At 37.4% G+C, this 22226-nt stretch overlaps 1 long non-coding RNA gene across 3 annotated transcripts in view; it reads right to left on the bottom strand.

Moving 5' to 3' along the window:
- LOC123590503 overlaps positions 1-22226 on the bottom strand; it is a 73494-nt gene that overhangs the window by 20200 nt on the left and 31068 nt on the right. For all 3 annotated transcript variants that reach the window (XR_006708801.1, XR_006708803.1, XR_006708802.1), the window contains one exon: positions 11620-11824. This is a non-coding gene — a long non-coding RNA (uncharacterized LOC123590503). The remainder of the gene's footprint in view (positions 1-11619; positions 11825-22226) is intronic.

Genomic DNA, 22226 nt, shown 5'->3' with positions numbered 1-22226 from the left:
CTAGACACCACACAGTTCAGAAAGCAGTTTTGCTATTGTTTTCCTTTTCTCCAAAAGACCTTTCCTATTTCTAAATTCTGTCAGCACCTATGGAGTCTGACCATGTTAGACTGTACTTACTTAAATGCCATGTAGAAATCTCCAGTTGCCCTAGGTGTGTGGATTTCCACTCCGACTACTTTTACATCCCTTGAGCGGAGAAGCACTCACTTCCATGAAATGATAGCACCTGTGTGTGCCCCACACGGTGGGAAGCGCCTTATAATGATTGTTAACCCCATACTGATCTTATTATGATCAACTCAATTGTATAGATAAGCAAGCTGGAGATTCAAATAATTTGCCCCACCTCCAATTAGTGGAGAACCAATGATCTACACCCAGGTCATCTAATTTCACAGACCATATTTGCATTCCACTACCAATGCAAGGAGGAACTAATATTTGTTGAATGAATAAATGCAACACTTAATATCCTTAAAATTAAAGGAGGAAGAATCTGCCACTTGAACTATATCCTGTTGTGATAGTAGGTATATAATAATGCGGTAGTTATTCAAGGTGCAGTTGTGTCTTATACTTTCTATATTCCTACAGTACCTTTTGCAATACCTCACAAAGTGTTTATAAGATATTTGTGGAATCAGTGAAATAATGTAACCCAACATAACACATAATAAATGATGATGACTGAAATGATTTTCCTTGGGTCATTTTCTGTTTCCTATTACCGGCTCCTTATATGAAGGAAGAATAGGTTTTTCTAACATCTGGCTCCCGGTGCTAATTTCTTAAGAAATCCTTAGACACACACCCATGTTTCGACCTCTGGGCTTTTGGCCAGGCCTAAGGGAGACCCAAATTCCTGGTCCCAGCTTTTCAAAATATGGCTCGCCTCATTTCCATATAAACCCTAGCAGTAACAGTGGAAATAATAATCTTTAACTGTCGCGAACAATGCAATGAGTCAGAATTTCTTAATACATCTTTATCGAGGAGAAACAAATTCCACACCACCTGTCACAACCTGGATAATGTCCTGGATTTCACAATATACTCATCCCTGGGCCCTATACTTAAATGTAGTAATATTTCATAGGACGTTGCTCTGTTAATATTGCATGGAGAAAACAGCATTACTAGCTTCTTTTTTCCAAACAGTCCACAAAAAGTCTCTGAACGTATTCTTCTATCTTCATTTCTTCCCTGACTCTCACTGTAGTAAGAGACACTGGGTAGGTCCCTTCACATCTCCACATATCTCATTCATAAAGAAGAATGAAATGTCACTTGTCCTATCTCAGTACTGTGAAGATTACATATGATAATGTGTACAGAATAATTTTTGAGCATGAAATGCTATACAGCTGTAAGAAATTATTAGAAAAGAAGGAAGGTATATTCATGTACAACATACCTTGAAAAGCCAGATGTTTAATTTCATTCTTTCTACGTAAATGATATGTGCATGTGTATGAACACATACGCATACGTATACCCCTGGGACAAAATGGGCTTTTATATATACTGGTGGGAAATTTGAACCACTATACTGCCTAAGACTTTAAGAGTTAATGAATGCCACATTAAGAAAATTTCTCTAATTATCTCTGTTGGTTTTTGATGCAGAGCTGTATTTTATAAAATAATTGTATCTATTATTTATAGAGTCAACTTGATGATTGGCATTGAGTTAAGGTGTTTATATACATGATGTGGTTTATTCATCGTAATACCACTTTAAGTGGGTATTATTATCTCTCTGTTGCATATGGGTAAACTAAGGCCCAAAAGAATTAAGAAGTGCCCCAAAGTCACACTGCTAAAGTGACAGAGGCCAAATCTACCTTCAGGTCTCCCTATTTACAAAGCTTTGCTTACCAAGTCAAATCCTATTCATCTGAAATTTGCATTAATTCAAGTGTAGCATATGTTACACTTCTCAAAGAGCAAATTCAAATGAATTCTGTCCTTGTAAAGTGTTAGGGCTCCTTTGACCAAATATAAACTGATAAAAAATATGCAACTTTTTCAAAATATATCTTTAAAAGTTTTTCATGTATCTTCAGAGGGTTTATTACCTCTGGGTCAGGTAATATATAGTATCTTACAATGCAGGTTACGGAGAGTTATAAAAGGGGTTAATGGCCATGACTTTTACTCATTGGCACCCACAGTTCACTCAAGGTGTACCCTGAGTGCTCCTACTGTGTGCATACCATTTTTTCATGTGATAGAAATATGTGAAGGTACAGGGGAAGGCTTAACAAAGAAGCCAAAGATATCCCTCAGGGAGTCTATAGTCTACCCTTTTGAAAAGAAACCAGCATACATGAAGCTGTCAAAGAGTCAAATTAGTCTTTGAATACATTAGCAATACTTAGAAGTAATAAAACTAAATCAAAATTTCTTCAAAGGATTAAGTCTCTCAGCCTTTAACTCAGTCTGACCTGCTTCCCCCACATGCCAATTAGAGTTCAAAGAAAAGATTCATACACTTCATTTACAGATCTATTGAACCCTGGGCACAAGTGATAAATCCTTAATAAGTCAGAAAGATAGCTGTATTTATTCTTAAAATTAACTAATTTGCACACCAAGGTTAAGTGATTTGCCTAAAGACAATTCATTGGAATGTCTGATAAAATTACGTAACTCTATTTTACCTTTCACATCACTGACCTGTTTTCCTATTTTAAGGTGTAGAAAGGCTAACATCTGCCAACAAAGATGATAGAAAAGATTCTGACACAAGACAAGTTCACATCTACACATGGAGACAAAAAACCCACAACTTTTGGGTTGTGGATATCTAGGAAATCTCTAGGAAATCTCACGGCGAGCAAAGAGTGCCCCAAACATCACTTGGAATAGAAGAGATGGCTGAACTTGGCAGGGAGGATTTTTCTTCTTTTATCTATGCTCTGAAAGAAGACTTATATTTATTTAGCAGTTGCTTTAGTGAACACAGCAGCACAAAAGTAAACACACCCGACAATCAAACGGGTGTGTGGACTATAATGTCTGCATTCATCTCTTCATTTAGGCGATTTTATGAATGAATGTACACACACATGCATACACACACATTTTGGTTCTTTAACAGTGAACTCCCGAGACTATCCACAGAACGTGGGGATACCTTTAACTACTACCTTTAACTACTGGGAAATACAATACTCCCAAGTTCTCAAAAAATAGAGACATTTAAAAAAATAAAGGAATTTTGCACTAAGCATTTTTGAAAAGATGAACGCTAGAATGACAAAGGCAAGACAATGCTGAAGGTGATTTCTCAAAGCACACTATTAAATTACCATAATGATTATACCCATTTTATTTTAAAAATACTGGGATTAGCTTCATTGATTACACGCAAATAGCAATCATGCTACCATTGGTATTGATACAGAAAATGGAAGACTACTGGCCCAAGCAGGACTAGTCCCCTTTTCCACCGTGATTTAAGCTATTTCAAACACTTCATGGTTTCCCGGGCCTTTGAATAGTACTTTAACATTTCTGGGGCCAAAAAGTAATGAGAGCAGAGTCATTTCCACAAATTCCTTGTTTTTAGTATAGATTCCATTGTAATTTTGCTGGATCTAAACCTATCTTAGAGAACCCAAGTGACACAAAACTTTGGGAGTAGAAATTAGCATAATTGAAATAATTCAATTTTTGGTAATTATAACTCTCACTTACACCTAAATTAAATATGCCAAACTGTAATTATGTTCAAATTTGCATCATGAAAATTATCCCCATTTTGCTCATGGCATCTTAAAATATCTAATAAGGGATCTTAAACTCTTAAGTCTGAGTCAAGAGGCCTTACTTTCACAGCCTTTGGGAAGAGGAGACTTATTATGTATTAAGCACAGTTATTCAGCCTCTTGGGAAAGGGAGGATGGGTCCATTATTCTTCACAATATGATGTGTAGGATTTGTACTCTAATCTTTGGGTACCTCTAAGTTACGTTGCCATTAAGGAGCGCTGAGTGCCACAGCAGACAGTGAAAGATTAATGCTTTCTTTGGAGAGAAACCTTAAGCAAAGCAGGTCATGCTTTAGGACACAGGTAATGGGAATCAAAGACACAGTAAAAGCTATAATACTTTAAAACTGGGCACCTGAAAAGAAGTGCCGCTTTGCTATCCATTTTTAAATGATTGAAGATGAGACAACAGGAAGGCAATGAGAACTTACCTTTTAGCACTGCAACCCGCTCATTGCTTCTTAAGAATCGTATGATCAAGTTATTATTAGCAGTAGTTATTTGGGATGCAAAAAGAAAACACCCCCTAAAATGCTACTCACTGTAAGCTGTCTGTTTAACTAACATTCCTACTATTGGATTTCATTACATTAATCAGTTGATGTGATCAAATTTGCAAGGTGGTTTATTTATCTTCATCTTTGGGACAGTAGGTGGATGTAATCTGGAAATACATTGGTCAAGAAATAGATGAGTCTGGATGAGCAGGGCTGGCACACTACCAAAGCACATGATGAGTTTCTTAACAAAAAAACATATGAATATATCTCCAGTTGAGTCAAATATTCACATTAATACTGGAATAAGGCGGAAGAACCCTGGCTGACATCCCATCTGTTCTTATGAATTAAATTTAGAAATCATATGTAATATAGACATTTCTGTCTGAATATCATAAAACCCTGACACATCCAGGCTTTCATTAGAAAGCTCCACGATGTGACTTGAATAACAATCTGTCTTAGCTAATTAGTATTTTCAGTTTAGCATATTCACTTCCAGACATATTGCTGTTTGCACATGGTAATTTAGGTAAACAGATACCATCCACAGCTGCATCAATTAACACTGCTAATCAAAACTGAATTCAGGTAATTAGGCACATTTATGCAAAAAAATGTATAATTTTGGAGAAAAGCTAGATTCTTCAGTAATACGTCAATAAGTAAAAAATCTCCTTTTGCTTATGAAGATGAAGAATGAGGGGAGAGAAATCATCACTAATATATACATCATGCAGACAGCGTAAAAATTCCTAAATTAAATCTCAAAGTTTAATTGGCCTGTATTTTCAGAAATTGGATCATATTTTTCGTAACTGTTTCTCTCCATGTTTCCACATAGTAAAGCTGATTCACATCCACCTAAGGGTTTAATCATCATCAAGCAGGACTTAAATGGTTAATGAATTGTCAAGTATTTATGTACTTAGAAGAGATGTTGGTCAAACTTGCTCTTCCACCTTGCTTAGCATCTCTTAGGGAGGATGCTCTCAGTAGGTCTTGTTTTCTTACACACTTTCGTGTTCTCTGCTGCGAAGGACTTGGGCTGCAGTGAGAATCACAATAGCAATTTCTCATTTTCTTGTGAATGCTCTTATGCCACGGAGTCTACACAATCCCCTCTAGCTGCCTTTCATTCATTCCCCAAATGAATATTGCGAATCATTTTTCTGTCTTCCTATAAACATAAACCAATCGGATAACTTTGATTAGATTTTCTAGTCTGTTCAGAAAAACTAGTTCAGCTGTTGATAAGCTATCAGTAACCAATTCAGGGTGGGAGGGAATTGGCAGGCTTAGAGTTAGAGCTAAAAGTAAAGGGAAAATTGGGTCATTTTCAAAAGGATTCTATAGTAGATATGGAATCTATCTATCATCTATCTGTCTGTCTACTATCTATGTATCTACCTACCTACCTTTCTATCTACCTATCTCAATTTCGCCTTTCTCTTTTCTAACTTTGAACCTTAGACTTATTTCTTAATGCAGACACCAGGACCTTATAATAAAGTACTGAGTTCAGTGTCCCTAGCTTTATTTTAATGGTAATAGTCGCAATCTAGTTTAACAAACATTTCCTCAGTACCTACTGTGCTTCAGGCAGGCTTCGAGGCCCTGTGGGCGGATACAGAGATGGCTTTAGACCTATCACACTCCTCTGAGCCAAACTCTGAGAGTTCACAGACCAAAAGAATCATCTTTTAAAAAGGGGACCAAATCTCCAACTGAAAATATATCTCTCCATTCCAAACTTTTAGAACCCCCTATGCTAATTTTGCAAAGGTTTACTTTTTGTTTAACCCGTGATAATTTTTTGTTCTCATAATAAATCAGGAAACGAGAACTAAGATGGGTTTTGCAAGTAGTGTGATGTCTTTCTCTCATATTTCAGTAACCTCACACAACTCGTATTTTATATATACATATATAATATACATACATATTTATATAAATATGTATGTATATTTACATACATACATATATATTTACATACATACATATATGTATATATTTATCAAAAAGATTTTTTCCACATACTTCCTTAAGCTCATTTGGCATAAACGACTGGACAATTCCTTATGGAATAGAAATCTGACAGACTCTGTGCTCATATCTGGTTTCAAGAGCAGGGATTATAAAACACGGAGGCACATTTATCATTGGTTGTCTTCCACTAATGAAAGTGTATGAGGTGAGAAGGGGTATCTCTGACTTCGACTCTGTTAACAGAATTATTTACAAACTTCAAGTGAAAGATATGTAAATACAAACATTTTAAAGACAATTTTTTTTAAAGCCTAACGGCGGACTTTAAGTGAACTAAATGATTAATATTTGGGGAGGATAATTTTTAGTCTCCACGAAATGAGCTAAATGAAGTTTATTGCACGGATGTGCCCGTGAATAATCTATGTCATTCTAAAGCACCTCTCCTCTTACTTCCTTAGGAGTGAAGCAGGGGAGAATAAATTTTTTCCCCGTAGTCCCTTGCAACTTAGCAAATCCTTTTGTCTGAGGAAAGAGTTCAAATTCATCTAAAACTCCCACGATCACAGTCCCCAAGTTTGTAGCAAAGTGGAATGCGATGGATATGGCAACACCTGCTCTGGCAAAGAAGGCCTTGAAGTATGGCGCCAACTTTCAACCTAGGCAAATCCTTCTCCACCCCCAGCCTTGGCTACTGGTCCATAAAACATGGCTCACGGACCCACCTCACTGGGTTGGAGGGAATGCCTGGCACGTAGGGGGTGCTCAAATAATGCTTGCTGAAACCCAATACAGAGTAGTCAGTGATGGCCCCAGAAATACTAATGCTAGAGGCATTCTAGTCAGAGTTATTTTATCAAGCAGCCCTCCATATTCCAGAGTCATATGGAGAGGTGGTGTCAATACAAATAGCACGGAATGCATCACCAGGCCATGTGCCACCACACTACATTTGGTAGTCTTCCAATTCGCCTGAACACGAATGCTACAAAACTTTCACAATTAGCCGGAAAGTCAGCATCGGAGCGCTTACTGTTTCTAGAGCATCTCTATTATTTTGTCACACAAATCACCAGAAAAAAATCATCTGACCAACATTAGCCGAATTATTTTATGCTAGTAGTACTCTCTGTTAGGGAGAATAACATCTTGAAAGCTTCATACGTGACTCCCTCGTGGTGGACTGTTAGTGATTTTAAAACCCTTGAAAATCCTCGCATTTGCCACTTGTCATGTCTCTTTGGCCCGGCACCATAAAAATGCTCCCAGTAGGTCTACTGTAAATTTTTGTGGAATTGAATGAAATTGTTGACTCGTCAACAGTACAGTATGCAATGAGTAAAATGACACCACTGGTCACTCTCTGAACGGTCCCTTTTTTAAACAGAAGGACTCCCCCCCCAAGAAAATAGCAAACGGATTAATTTTGCTTGTTAATGGTAAAGAATGTTATTTTACAGCCACAAGAGAAAACGTCAGGTCTGGGATTAGGTGGGTTGGAGGGGAACAGACTGCTAGAAACAAAGGCAACAAAGAAATAAAAATGCCTTCTAAATACACTGAAGCAAAACAAATGACTGGATTTGGGATTTAACAAAATATAATCTTATTTGCCTCTGTTCTTTCTGCACGTCTTTTCCTTGCACTACGACAATACGTATCTCGCCTTCTCGAGCCATGATTTTCTTTTATGGGAAAGATTGCTGGTAATGGATGGCAATGCAGGGATGTTATCAGTAGTTTGGCATATTCGGTTTTTATGTTTAGAGAACGTCGTTCTTACAACACATTTTAATGCCCCCAATTATTTTCATTCAGTTCTGGTAAGAGGTAAAACAAGAAGAATCAAATTAGAGGAGATTATTGAATTATAGCTGAAGAATTAATAGTGCTTATTTTAGAGATTTCGTTTAGCAGTTTATTTTTTTTTTAGTGAAAATTATCTCTAATAAGAAAGCGAGTATTATCATGGAACAATTAGATTTTTTTTTTTTTAAAGTTTGACAACTGAATGTACCAAAGCCAAAGCTGATAATCTACACTTTATCAGGCAAGGTACAGAACAACATATTTGTTTACAATTTATGGTTGAATACTAGCCCCAAGATTAAGAATTAGGAAATTATCTTTATAACAAACAGATCTTAGCTAAACATATTATTAACCGATGCTGCAAGGTATTAGCCAGCTCTTTGGAGGATGCCAGAGTCACTTTGCTAGCTGAATTATCTGTCACTCTATCGCAGGTTTTTCATCTTTGACTTTCTTCATAGGCCTGGAATAGAAGCCTATCTTTCAGGAAAAAATGTTAAAAGAGTACATGAAAAGCTTGTGCAAAAATAAACCATAGCACCTCAGGCTTCTTAATTTTTACACTATAATACTTGGGACTTTTCTACCTTGACACATTCAGAGTGAATGCTTTGATGAAAAGAGAGTAGTAAATTACATATAGAATGAAGAGAACCTGTATTATCATTTTAATAGTCCACAGACACATAAAAGGAAGATGTGTTCACTGTGTGGCGGGACTTAAAATATTCACCGACTGAGTAATAAAAAAATTTAACATGATATGAAAAATGGAAACAGTTTTTTTTTTGAAGTGATTATGCATCTGCAACTTTTCACAAACGTGTCTGAAAAACTTAACAAAGAAAAATAAAACCAAACCATTTACGGGACTTTGTAAATAACTAGAGTTTGCCCCTCCTATAACATTTTTTAACAATAAAGACGCTGAAAGTATTTATAGACTCTCAGAGATCACAGGCAATAAAATTCTAGACACTGGAAACAATCAACTTTTACAAACAGCTTCATAAGCCACTGTACCGACAAAGCCCCCATTTTCAGGAGACATCATACAGATTCAACACGGATATAATACGCAGTTTAGGTGATTGCCAGCAGATTAGAATAAAGATGTCACTGTTATTTACTCCTAACCTTTGCAGGATATTCCTAGATTGGTTTTCTGTTGAGAGCACGCATTTTCAGTGTGTGGTGATTGCCTTCAGGCTCCCTGCTTTTTCTGAGTGGTGGTTTTCGTGTTTGGATGGGGGAGCGATGCCTGGGACTCTGCCCACGTGCTCCCAATTATCTATACATTATTCCATACTCTCTGCCACTGGGATGCTCTCACCAGAGATCCTTCCAAAGCGGCATCCCATCCAGACGTGCACAAATGAACATTAAATAGGACGGTTTATTATTATTATTATTATTTGAATGACATACGACCTGCTCAATGTTCGCATTTAAATTGGCCAGAATAATTCAGCTCTGGCTTTTAATTTCAGAAGGGTTAATCACCCTAACAAAGGTCAATCAAACTTTAATCTTCAATAAAATTGCCACGGCCCCAATCACCTGCAGGACATTTATCATATTCCTATTTCCATGAGAAAGAACGCACTGCTTTCATTATGCATCACTAATCTTCTAACTCTTTACATTAGCACATTTTACCAAAAATATTAATTCCTTTGAAACTCTGTCAAGAGTTCATTTCTACACATCTCAGGAGATAATCCTGTTTAAAAGAACGGGTGCATCAGCTGTGAACTACTTTCCTGGCCTCTTCTAATCCTCATAGACCTTCGCTACTCCAACTGAGTTCTTACAATAGTAAATCTCAATTACACAAAATATTATGGGGGTTTAGGTTAAAACAACATTATATTATTTTAGGAACTTAATCCTCCCTGGTGTCTGTGATTATGCCATTCATCTACTTGCTCCTATCCATACTGTTTACTGCATTCAAAAGTTATAGATTTGGAAGAAGCCAATGTTAACCATATTTGAATAGCAACAGAAGGACTTAAATTCATTAATTCACTCACTCGATAAATATATATTGAGTGCCTATTGCGTACCAGATTCCAGGAGGGGAGAGATGAAAAGCCGAAGAAAGAAAGAAGAGTCTCTCTCATGAGAATAACATTCTCTTTTGAAAATGACGTCCAAAATACAATAAAACAGTATCTTAAACCTCCACTTTCAGCTTTTCTTGTCATCATTAAATTTTAGTGAAGATTGGAAATGTGTTAAGTCAAATTTTAACCAAAATTTCAACAAACAGGTTTTTCTATTATCTGGACACTGAACGGCTTTAGAATTCACAGTCCCATAAATGGCTTATTTTTTAAATTTGAGAATATGAAACTTGATTGCCACATTTTAAAATAAATACGTTCAGAGTAGCTAGTCTCCCATGACTAGGAATAAAGCCATGAGAAAGTTTAATTGGGTTTATTAAAAATATGCATGCTGTGCACTAATTTGTTTCGAAAATGTTATTTCATTATGTTTAAAAACTTCTATCAACACACACAACGAATGGCGTTGGTAAAACACAGACACACACACACACACACACACACACACACACAAATTCTTGCTTTATTTTTGCCATGATATAGTGGTCTGGATGAACACAGAGGGAAAGTAAAGGACCTCAGCGTAAGTCCCAATTATACTGGAAATTGATCACCTTGGTATTATAGTGGTGGTGTGACAGCATAAATAACCCAAACTTCACCTTCTGCGTATTTTTTGAGATACCTTCCTCTCTCTTTGTACTCAGAGGAAGCACACAGGCATGTACACAGAGGCACATGTGCTCCTCCCCATCAATATTCAAGTTCATTAATTAGGAATACGTGCTGGCTATAATTTGGGAAACTCCCCAGAGCCTGAATATTCAATCAGGCAATGCAAATGACAGTGAAAACAAAATACAGGTATAACAGTCAATGGCCAGACTGGCATTGAGGAATAGCACATCACTTTAAGAAATACTGGTCTTTCTAAATGTAAAAAGCCCCAATTACTTTGACAAAAGTCAAGACCTCAGCCTTCCTTCCCCTTGCTTTGAGCATTTCTTGCAACTGAAATAGAACCTCTTCATATTCTATAACTATGCTTGCTTTTTTTCACTCCTATAACTAGGTTGACACAATAGAATAAAGCAGAGCAATGGCTTTTATTGTTGAGCAAAATAAATCCAATACTACACGATATAAATGTTCAATTGATATTTGTTAACAAATGGTTATTCTGAAAACTGATAAAGATTAGACACAACAACAGGCAAAACATTGCTTTATACTCCATTCTCTGTATCAAAAGCCATTTCATTATATTTCTGAATTTCCAGATCTGGAAAAAAAAATAACCCCAAAGCTTTCAGAGAACATGCCGTCAATGCTCAAGATGCATATGGATTTTTTTTATGAATCATTTTGGTCACAAAACAAAGAAAAGCCCACAAGCCATCAAATGAAAATCTCAGTAAGAAAGCCCAGGTGTCGAATTATGGAAAACGAAACCAAAACCAAAACATACCTTTGGCTGAACAAGTCCACGATTTCTCATCTTGCCCATACAGCTTTGCCATTCCACCTTGAGCAAAAGTCAACTCTGGGTCCCTTGTGATCTTTGTGACAATGCCATCATATCACTGGCAAATTTTTCGATTAAACTTTGCAGATGTAGTAGCAACTTCGTTAATTATGATATTAGCCAGCTGGCGGGTACAATCAGTCAACCGCTGTAAGAAAGCCAGACAAAGAGACATCTAATCATTGCAACCAGAGCAGATAAATTTTGTTCCCTTCTCATACGTGTCACAGATTCTCTCCTTTCTGACCCTCTCCTCAGCCATCGACTGTCAAATTTAGATTCTGCGAGCTCCCGGCTTCCCTTTATCCCTGCCTTAGATCTGAAACTCTTGGTTATCAGGAAGACACGCGTCACCAGCTGTCTCGGAGCAGGAAAGCAATCAGGTGAATACTACTTATTATCTTGCATTGCTTTCTGAGGAGTGACAAGATTGATTTGGGACCCAGAATACATTCAGATCTCAGACATGTAGTTCTTAGGGTTTTGAGTTCAAACAGTAGGGTATGTGCAAAGTTGCAACAGAGAGTACTTTAATCCCAATGTTAAGGATATGGGATATTAGAAATTTAAGGAAAATTAAAAAAATCTATCAGAGTTCCTTTTTCAGATGCCTCTGTATTTCCTTTTCCACCTCTGTGCTACCTCGGTAATGTCTACGGACAGACTGTTACCCGGGGAGCCAGCTTCACAGCGAAGTGGCCTTAAGTCAACCCATTGGAAACGGTATTCTGACATTATGAAATTGTCTCCATCTATCCCCTTTTCGTCAAGAAGAGTACTCTATAAATTCCCATTCCTGGAACTTATCCTCACACAAAAGTTGAAATCAAATTTATACACAAAAAGGTGAGAAACTAATTTGGGCATCACAGTTAAGAATAACTTATGCAACTTGAGACTGAGAGACAGACATTTTAACATTCTACTCAAAAATTTTCCTTCAAAAATATCAGTCTACTGAAATCATATAGAGTGTGTATCTATGGATCCATCAGTTGATAGGTAGATATACACACACATGCATTAAGGAATTTACTGAAATTTAAATGTATATTGGTAGCACACATAATAACATTCCTACAAAATGACGTTACAATATTCTTTAAAGTGCCACATCCAGTTGACCAGTAAAAAGTTTGATCTGCATGGTGAGCCATTAAATCAATGTAATATTTATTAAATGATTATTTTTCCCCATTGAAATGTTTAAACATCAGTGAAGTAAAAACAGTTTGCACTGCAGACTTTAAAAAACAGTTATGGGGCACCTGGGCTGCTCGGTCACTTAGGTGTCCGACTTCAGCTCAGGTCATGGTCTCACGGGTTCGTGAGTTTGAGCCCTGCTTCAGACAATCTTAGACTCTCTCTCTGACCCTCCCCACTTCTCAAAAATAAACAATAAAAAAAGAGTACTATACAATACAACAATAAAAATTATATTCATCAACAAACTAGTAGGTCTTTCTGGGATGGAAGAATTTGGTGAAAAATTAAAATGCAATTTTGAGTTGCATTTTAAATAGGAATTTTATACATTTGGTCCCCTAAAGAGACCAAAATGGTTCTCCACCTGTGAAAACTGCAGTTTAGTGTGCGGTATTAAAAATAATGTATGGAGGGGCGCCCGGGGGGCTCAGTCGGTTGAGTGGCCGACTTCGGCTCAGGTCACGATCTCGCAGTCCGTGGGTTCGAGCCCCGCATCGGGCTCTGTGCTGACAGCTCGGAGCCTGGGGCCTGTTTCAGATTCTGTGTCTCCCTCTCTCTGACCCTCCCCCATTCATGCTCTGTCTCTCTCTGTCTCAAAAATAAATAAACGTTAAAAAAAAATTAAAAAAAAAATGTATGGATGTATCCTAAATTTACATTTTACTTTCACATGCGGATGTTCCAGTAACAGAAAGTCCAAAGTGCCTGCACTTGGTTTATTTAGCACAAAGTGCTGAAAATATAAATGTATCTGGGTGCAATCTAAGATATGTGCCACAGGGCTAAGGTGATGTAGGGATCCCCCAAAGTATGAGAAAGATCGGTTCATTCTAGGAAGATAAATCCTACCAGGACAGAGATGAGAGAGGAAAATTGGGCTTCAGGAATTCTCAGAAATTATATCTACGTAAATATCTTTCTGAAAGGAAAATATTTTTTGTCCTTCATGTCTGGGGCTGCAGTTAAGAAATATGGCAGAGTCCAAAAGAACAAAGGAGTCGGAAATATTAGAGGATGAGGGTGTGTTGCAGCACAATCTCGACAACACAATCTTAGACATGACTTTCGTAATGCTCCATTAGGAAACGAGCTGGGCTTTCAGCTTCCCCATCACAGACTCAGTGACCACCATGGGGCCTGACACGTGGTAGTTTCTCAAGAAATACATGTCAATAAAGAATGAATACTTTTGTGGCACACACCATCCTCCTCAAAGCCCAATTTACACATTTTAACAAGTGATGCAAAAAAATCATTCTTTAGGCCTTATGTTACTATATATCAATTGTCATATATACATTCAAAATCGTATCTTTAAAATACCAAAAAAAAAAAAACAGTCTATACCTACAGAGTTCAAGATACAATTTTTCTTAAGATTCCAAAATAAGTGTTTCAATAGCGCTCACTATCTGCTCCCGTGAAAATAATCCTAACTCAAAGTTAAAATGAGTCAAAAGCTTTTTTGCTCTTTGACTGAAAATAAGACCTTTTCTTTGGATATCCAAGAGGATAAAATATACTACTTACACAGAGTTTTTCATCTATAAAAGAAAATGAAAACAATCTAACATTCCCAAAGAGGGAGATTATTAAATCAATTAGGGCAATTACTTATATGCAGTTATAATGTGAAAATGAAGATGACCAATAAAACCACCTTCTTACGACTATAGTGAATGAAAAGAGCAAAATAGAGAATTGCACATATACTGATGACTGAGTACATTTGGACAAAGATTGGAAGGAGAAATACCCAAAAAGAAAATATGCGCTCCGCGGGGTTAAAGCGTGTTTTCTTCTTACACAGAAGCTTGCTTTAACACCACTAGAATTGTTAATCTCAAAAAGTATGAACAAAAGGCCCCATCTGTAAAATGGGAACAACAAGAATAATACCCTCCTGAAAGAGCTTTGGTATTAAATCAAATAATGGGAATAAAACCTTCTGCATCTTTCCTCACCTGCAGTAAACACTTGTTAACATATCTTAGTTATTATCTTTACTATAACCACCATATAAATAATCCTGACACATCTATCTATACCGCATCTTTTATTTTTTTCTATGAAATATCACCAAAAAGTCACTGAATTAAATGATGCAATCTGGGGCGCCTGGGTGGCTCAGTCAGTGAAGTGTTCAACTTCGACTCATGTCATGACTCACAGTTCATGGGTTCAAGCCCCACACTGGGCTCTGTGCTGACAGCTCAGAGCCTGGAGCCAGCTTTGGATTCTGTGTCTCCCTCTCTCTCTCTCTCTCTGCCCCTCCCCCATGTGCTCATGCTTGCTCTCTCTCTCTCTCTCAAAAATAAATGAACATTAGGGGCATCAGTTGGTTAAGTATCCGACTTCAGCTCAGGTCATGATCTCACAGTTTGTGAGTTAGAGCCCCATGTTGGGCTTTGTGCTGACAGCTCAGAGACTGGAGTCTGCTTCAAATTCTGTGTCTCCCTCTGTCTTTGCCCTTCCCCTGCTTGCACTCTGTCTCTCTCTCCCTCAAAATAAATAAACATTAAAAAAATTTTTAATATAAAAAATGAACGTTGGGGCGCCTGGGTGGCACAGTCGGTTAAGCGTCTGACTTCAGCCAGGTCACGATCTCGCGGTCCGTGAGTTCGAGCCCCGCGTCAGGCTCTGGGCTGATGGCTCAGAGCCTGGAGCCTGTTTCCGATTCTGTGTCTCCCTCTCTCTCTGCCCCTCCCCGGTTCATGCTCTGTCTCTCTCTGTCCCAAAAATAAATAAACGTTGAAAAAAAAAAATGAACATTAAAAAAATAAATAAATGATGCAATCTGAAACAAGGAAAACTCACCAGGCACAGAAATATAGCCTAGATGATAAAACTGGTTTATAAAATAATTTACAAAATAATGACAACATGTTGATTCAATAATTCTATGCGTTACTCAATTCTCACCATGAGTGTAGTCACCACCTGTCACCATACAAATGAACATAACATTGTATGTCAAATATACATCAATAAAAAACTAATGGCGATAATAATAATGAACAAAGAAATGTGATCCGTTGCAAATTATATTTTGCATAAGACCTCTAAGACCTTTATTATTTTTAGAAGACCAAGAGGTCTTATAAAGACGGCTCCGGTTTCAACTTCTGACATGCCAGTAAAGAAGCAGGACTGCTGGAAAAACTGAAGTGGAAATAGGAGAAACTGACCTGGAGGAATGGATACACCTCCTAGAATTTCAGTGCTCTTCCTTTCATTTTTCCAACGTACCTGCTGATTTCTGTTCCCCAAGGGCACAAATTCCAACTTAGAGCAGAATCAGAATCACCAGAGCTGCTCTCTCCCTGGGGCACGCCAGTGCCATACCTCCCAATGGGTTATTATACAAATGCATTGCATAGGTATGGACTTCTGCACAGATGGAAACAGTCAGTGAGAACAAGGCAATCTAGCCTTGGAAACACTGTCCATGGAGAAGCATGTAGAAGTGGCCACTGTGGATCCACACAGACCACTAAATCCTATTCTGCTACGGGACGCTTTTATTCGTGTCCCATAAACTATCTTCCACTGGCCCTTGAAACTGCCCATCCTAATCCCTCTGATCACCTGAATATGTTTAAATTAAATCTCATACATATATTTATTTCATTTCTGCCTTCTGACCCACTGGATGTAGAATCAAATGCCTAATGTCCCTTCTCTGTTGTGCCATGGTCTCAGGCATCAGACAGCCTGCTTCCATTCCATTCCTGGCTCCCCACTTACTGGCTCTGGGACTTTGGGCAAGTTACGAAATCTCATCAACACTCTTAAAAAAATAACACCACCTTGTAGTGCTATTGTGAAGATTAAATTATACATATCAGTTGCTTAGCACACGGTAGGTATTCAAAAATGCTCTGTCATTACTGAAGTCACGGTGAAATCATTGGGAAACAACACAGCTTGGTAAGGGGAGCAAGAGATCCACAATCAACCTTCTTGGGTGAATTTACATCCTGGTTTTCTTCCTTCAGTGATTACTAACAACAATGAAAACAGTAAGAATATTAATAACTTCCTCATGGAGTTATCAGAGTTAAATGACTACTATAAAGTACTTACTACATAGTAAATAATGTATGTAAGTATTATTATTATCCTGCCTATCGTGCCAATTGGTTATTTCTTCCCCTTTGCTTAACTGTTGTAAAAATAAATCATAACTTAGAATGTTTAGACCTGAGGACACATACATTCATATGTGCTTGAAAATATGTACACAAGGGTCCTCAATGCAGCACTATTTCCAGTAGCAAAAGGCTGAGAAAGATCTAAAAAATCACCAAAGATAACTGGTTAAATAAGGTTATATCCATGCTGTGGAGGGCAAAGCAGAAATTATTTCTATGACACATCTTAAGGGAAGGAAGAATTGCACAGAACAGTGTATTGCACGTTATCATTTTGTTTAATAAAGATTTGCACATAATGTTTGTATATTAAGAGAATCTCTGAAAAAATACACAAGAAATCGTGAACAGTGATTTCAGTAAGGAATGTGGGGCTTGAGGGACAGGAATGGAAAAGCTCTCTTCACAGTACGGATCTTCCTCGATCTACAATGGAGTTACGTCTTGACAAACCCATCGCCAATTGAAAATACCGTAAGTCAAAAATGCCTTTAATACACTTCATCTACCAAACATCATAGCTTAGCCTCGCCTACCTTAACTGTGCTCAGAACACTCACACTAGCCTACTGTTGGGTAAAATCACCCAACGCAAAGCTTATTTTATAATAAAGTGTTGAATATCTCATGTAATTTCCTGAATGCTGTACAGAAAGTGAAAAACGGAATGGCTGTACCGATAGAGAAGAGTTAAGGGTTGTAAGTGTGTCGGCTGTGCACCCTCAGTGGCTGACTGGGAGCTGCTGGCCAGCATCATGAGAGGGGATTTTACCTTATTTCATTAGCCCAGGAGAAGATAAAAATTCAGAATTCAAAATACTGTTTTTTAACATCAAAGAATTGTAAGCTGAACCACTGTAAGTCAGGGACTGTCTATATATTCTTTGCTACTGTAGGAGTTTGTGTTATACATATGTAGCTCTCTTTTAAAAACATTAACAAATTTAACAACTTAAAAAAAGTCATTATCCCTACTTGAATGTGCAGTCTATTTTAGTTTCTTTATAAAAAAGAGACACCCTTCATTTCCCATGCTAGTAGGCACAATTCACCAGCTTATGTCTGCCCAGTTGATCTGCAGGACACAGAGTGCTGGTTTTTGGGGTGTGTGTGTGTGTGTGTGTGTGTGTGTTTTAAGATTTTACTTTTAAGTAATCTCTATACTCAATGTGGGGCTCAAACTTAGAACCCTGAGATCAAGAGCTGCACACTCCAGTGACTGACAGCCAGGTTCCCCCATAGTGTTGTTTGCACCATAGCATGACCTTTCCCTTCCAACTCTCCTTTCCATGCTATTTTCAATAGCATTTGTTGTAGGAGTGGATTTTCCCCCACCCAATAACTGCCAAAATGTTAATATTCTTGCAGCCTCTCCTTTCTCAAAGGATGTCTTCCTTATCAAGGATTTAATTCAGCACATGAGAGACTAACTGCATTCCTACATTCTGGATGATTCTAGAATCATTTCAAGTCAGGAGTAATCTTCATGTTACAAATGGACAAATGTTTGTCAACAGACAGGCAGTTCACTCTCAAGGCTAGGTTCCCTAGGTTGCCAGCAGAATGCTCAGAGCTAAGGGTTTCCAATGGGTCACAAGATGCAACGTTACATATTCCTGGTATATAATAAATTCTACACTGATAACTTGAAAGTTTGGTATGGGCTTCAACTTTAAGACCGTTCTTGTCTTTTCAAATATGCAGCTTTGAGGATTCATTGATAATTATAAATGTTATCTAAACAAACAGCAATTGATACCTTCATAGGAATCTTTCACGTGTCACGTTTTCTCCTTATATGGAACAAATAGTCTTTCCTACTTTTGAAAGGTGCAACTACCAATCACAGATGTTAGCCATCAGAATGCTTGGCTTTGCAATGGGGTGATAGGCAACCTGTGGCCTCTCCTGCCTGTCTGTAAAGCAGCATTGAACTCACAGTGGAAAGATGATGGCTAAACAGGTTAGTTGATACAGTAGACTCAATGGCCAGCACTTGGGAACCCTAATAATGGGTGTTTTCATCAGCAGCAACCTCATTGTCATCATCACTAATTTTAAACACCATTAGATGGCCAATTGCTGCACTAGGATATGAAAAACTTCTGGTTCTTTCCACTTGTGAATTTTTCTTTTCCAGAGTAAATCTTATCCATGAAATGAATACAGGTCCATACAGCGACTGGTAATACTCCTATGTCAGCACTTTTCAGACTTTCATGATCATGAAAATCGCTTAGGGATCTTGTTAAAATGTAGATTTTGATTCAGTAGATCTGGGCGGAGCCTGTCATGCCACATTTCTGACAGGATCTGGAGGGACCCTGCTGCTGCTGGCCGCTAGGTACCAGGGTTATGCACACCCTGAACTTTACACAGGGTAAGAACGACATGCTTGGTAATAAACGCAATGAATATTAAACTATATACTTATGTGTGCAACCAAGTAGTGTTTCTTTCTTCTTTCTCTCAAGCTTATCTCTCTGCATTTACATTTCTCAGTCTTCAAACAAAATGCAGGTACACAATAAAAGTACAACTAGTTTCCTCTCTATGCTGACTACAGGTGGATACAAGGCAAGAGGAAAAAATCAATGCTATCATTCATAAACGAAGGGGCGCATTTACCAAAAAAAAATCTTTTAAGTGAAAAGGCAAAGATTTTCACCTTGAGATATTTAAAAGAGTGAGTGATAACTGTTATTTCCTTTCTTACCATAACCCAAGTCAATGTTTACATTCATTCTATTTGACCCAACAACAAAATAAGGTATTAACAAAATCTTTTTTTCTGTGATCTGTGTTGCTTCTCTTGTGTAACTAAATATTTACATCTGTTTCTTGAAACAACTACTTAAGGTAAACAGTTTAATCAGTAAGAATACTGTACCCTCATAAGCTGATATGGCCTAACTCTTAACAATTCTGGAAATATTTGCTAAGCTTTCATTATCATTTCTATTGCCATGACCTAGTTCCCTTGATATGCTTGAGGATAATGGGTGAAAAAAAAAAAAAATAGAATTTGAATATGGTAAAGTAATACTCTAAATTCTAAAACCCAGCATCCAGGCAAAAGCTAACTATGGGTTATATGATCCAAATCAACTTTGTTTTTGTTTTTTCAGGCTTTTGTTGTTGTTGTTGTCGTTTTCCAAAGTGAGATCCGTGATAAGAAAATATTTACAACAGACCTAAGTACCACACACACTCAAGAATATTTTTGGCGAAAAAAAATGTGTTCATGAAACAATATTTATAACATACAGTGTACTCTGATAATTCTATTCTTTCTCTTACTTTATTTTATTATTATTCATTTTCAATGCTGGCTATGACCTACTAAGGTGATTTCATAGACCACTCATGGGTCATTCAAACTTCCACGTTTGAAAATGCAGAAACCTTGAGAAACGTCTGAGAGCTGAGGCAGCTTCTCTAGTGGTTTATGGATGCAAGAGATGTCCAGGAACTGTGGCCATGCTGCGACATTCATAGACCAACGGCCTGGTCAGAGAGACCGTACAGGGGCATTTTAGTGGCAGTTAACCATATCTCCACCAATACATTCAGTATAAATGCTTTCTCCCCTCCCTTCTTTGGAGGATAATGTAAGAAAATCGCCTCTGACAATTAGGTAGAATAATGGAGTTTCAGTGAATTATCCAATTACTATTAGGAAGTAATGAGGAAGCAAGTGAAGAATGACTATGGACCAGAACCGATGAATACAAGGAAACGTGCAGGTAGCAATTTAGCATCTTTTAAATAAACTTGAATATAGCTAGCTGCATTGACCTGGGAGTCACATCGGTGAACCAAGGAGACAGTATTCTAAAATAAATTGGAACTTTTAAGTACCGGTCAACCACAAAAAGTGCAGAGAAAATGAGATTTTGGTTTGTGTTTGTCCATTTCATGAGGGAAGAGCCAACCTGTACCTTTCAGAATTTCCAACAGCACAGAATCATTACAGATGGAGAGGGCAGGCATTCTAGTTTCCATTTTATAGAAGGAACACAGGAATCAGGTGTGTGAGATAAGAAACTCAAGTAAATAAAGTCATGGATCCTAAATGAAATATGTTGAAGCCACACGTCCATGCCTGGCTCGTGGCAAGTATGCTCGATCTTTTCTTTCCCACTGAAACACGAGCAAGCAAACAAAGACAAAGCACACCCCAGTTGGTAGCAAGAGAGACAAACAGGCTAGAGGGGAGTATTGCTATCTTTAGTGGGTTTCAAGAGTTGTTCTGCATGAAGAAAGATGGGGTAACCTTTTATATTTCCTCCTGCACAGTTATTCTCAGATTCCATATGGGGAGTACAAAAATAGTGAAGAAAATCTCCCTAGTTCAGAGTTGGGTACCATGCAGAGGCTTAAGTGATACTTTTGAGTGGAAAAGAATTAGCTGAATATTTTTAAAACAGCAATATTTTAGTGATGATCAGAGATCATATTCCTTATATATTTTATCTTTCAATGTTTCTAACGCAGATGTGTATTCTGACAATTCACTGATAGTTATTGGTCTATTTAAGGTATATATGTTGGGATAAAGATATGTTGAACAGACTAGCAGGGCATATCGCGATATTACTCCTCTCAGAGAAAGACCTTTTCATAACTCTCTCAAGGGCCTCTGGCTCTTAGTAAACATCAGTTTTTTTGCTCTCAGCTGAAATTATTCTGACAGCTTTGACATTACATTATCATTACAAGATCGGGGTATACTTAAAGATAAATGAGGATTCATGGAGAATTAAAAACAGAAAGAATTAATATCTGTTTCCATAATTTGAGATTAGAATATCAAAGGTTACTCAGATAAAAATTTGATACTTCTGGTTCACTTAATCACCTTTATACAGGTAAGCAAATGATTCATGTTGTTCCATCAACAGCCCTCCACTTCCTCCTCACACAAAAACACATACGTCTCATTTCAAAGATGTGTTTAAAAGAAATGATGACATTTTAACATCCTGGAAAGATTTCTTAATGTGAATTAGTTCTAATTCCAACTGATTTTCTCTGTAACTCAGCCTCAGTCACTCTCATTAAAAAAAAAAAAAAGGAAAAGGAAAAGGAAAAGAAAAAGAGAAAGAAAAAGAAAAAGAAATATTCCCAGCAAGATCTTTCAGTTACATGGTAGATTTTTCTAAGTAGATTGTATGCCTCTCGCTCTTA

Source organism: Leopardus geoffroyi, chromosome B4 (assembly GCF_018350155.1).
Source record: "Leopardus geoffroyi isolate Oge1 chromosome B4, O.geoffroyi_Oge1_pat1.0, whole genome shotgun sequence".
Taxonomy (NCBI): Eukaryota; Metazoa; Chordata; class Mammalia; order Carnivora; family Felidae; genus Leopardus; species Leopardus geoffroyi.
The sequence above is the reverse complement of the archived record's forward strand: the minus strand, read 5'-3'. Positions and strand labels throughout refer to the sequence as shown.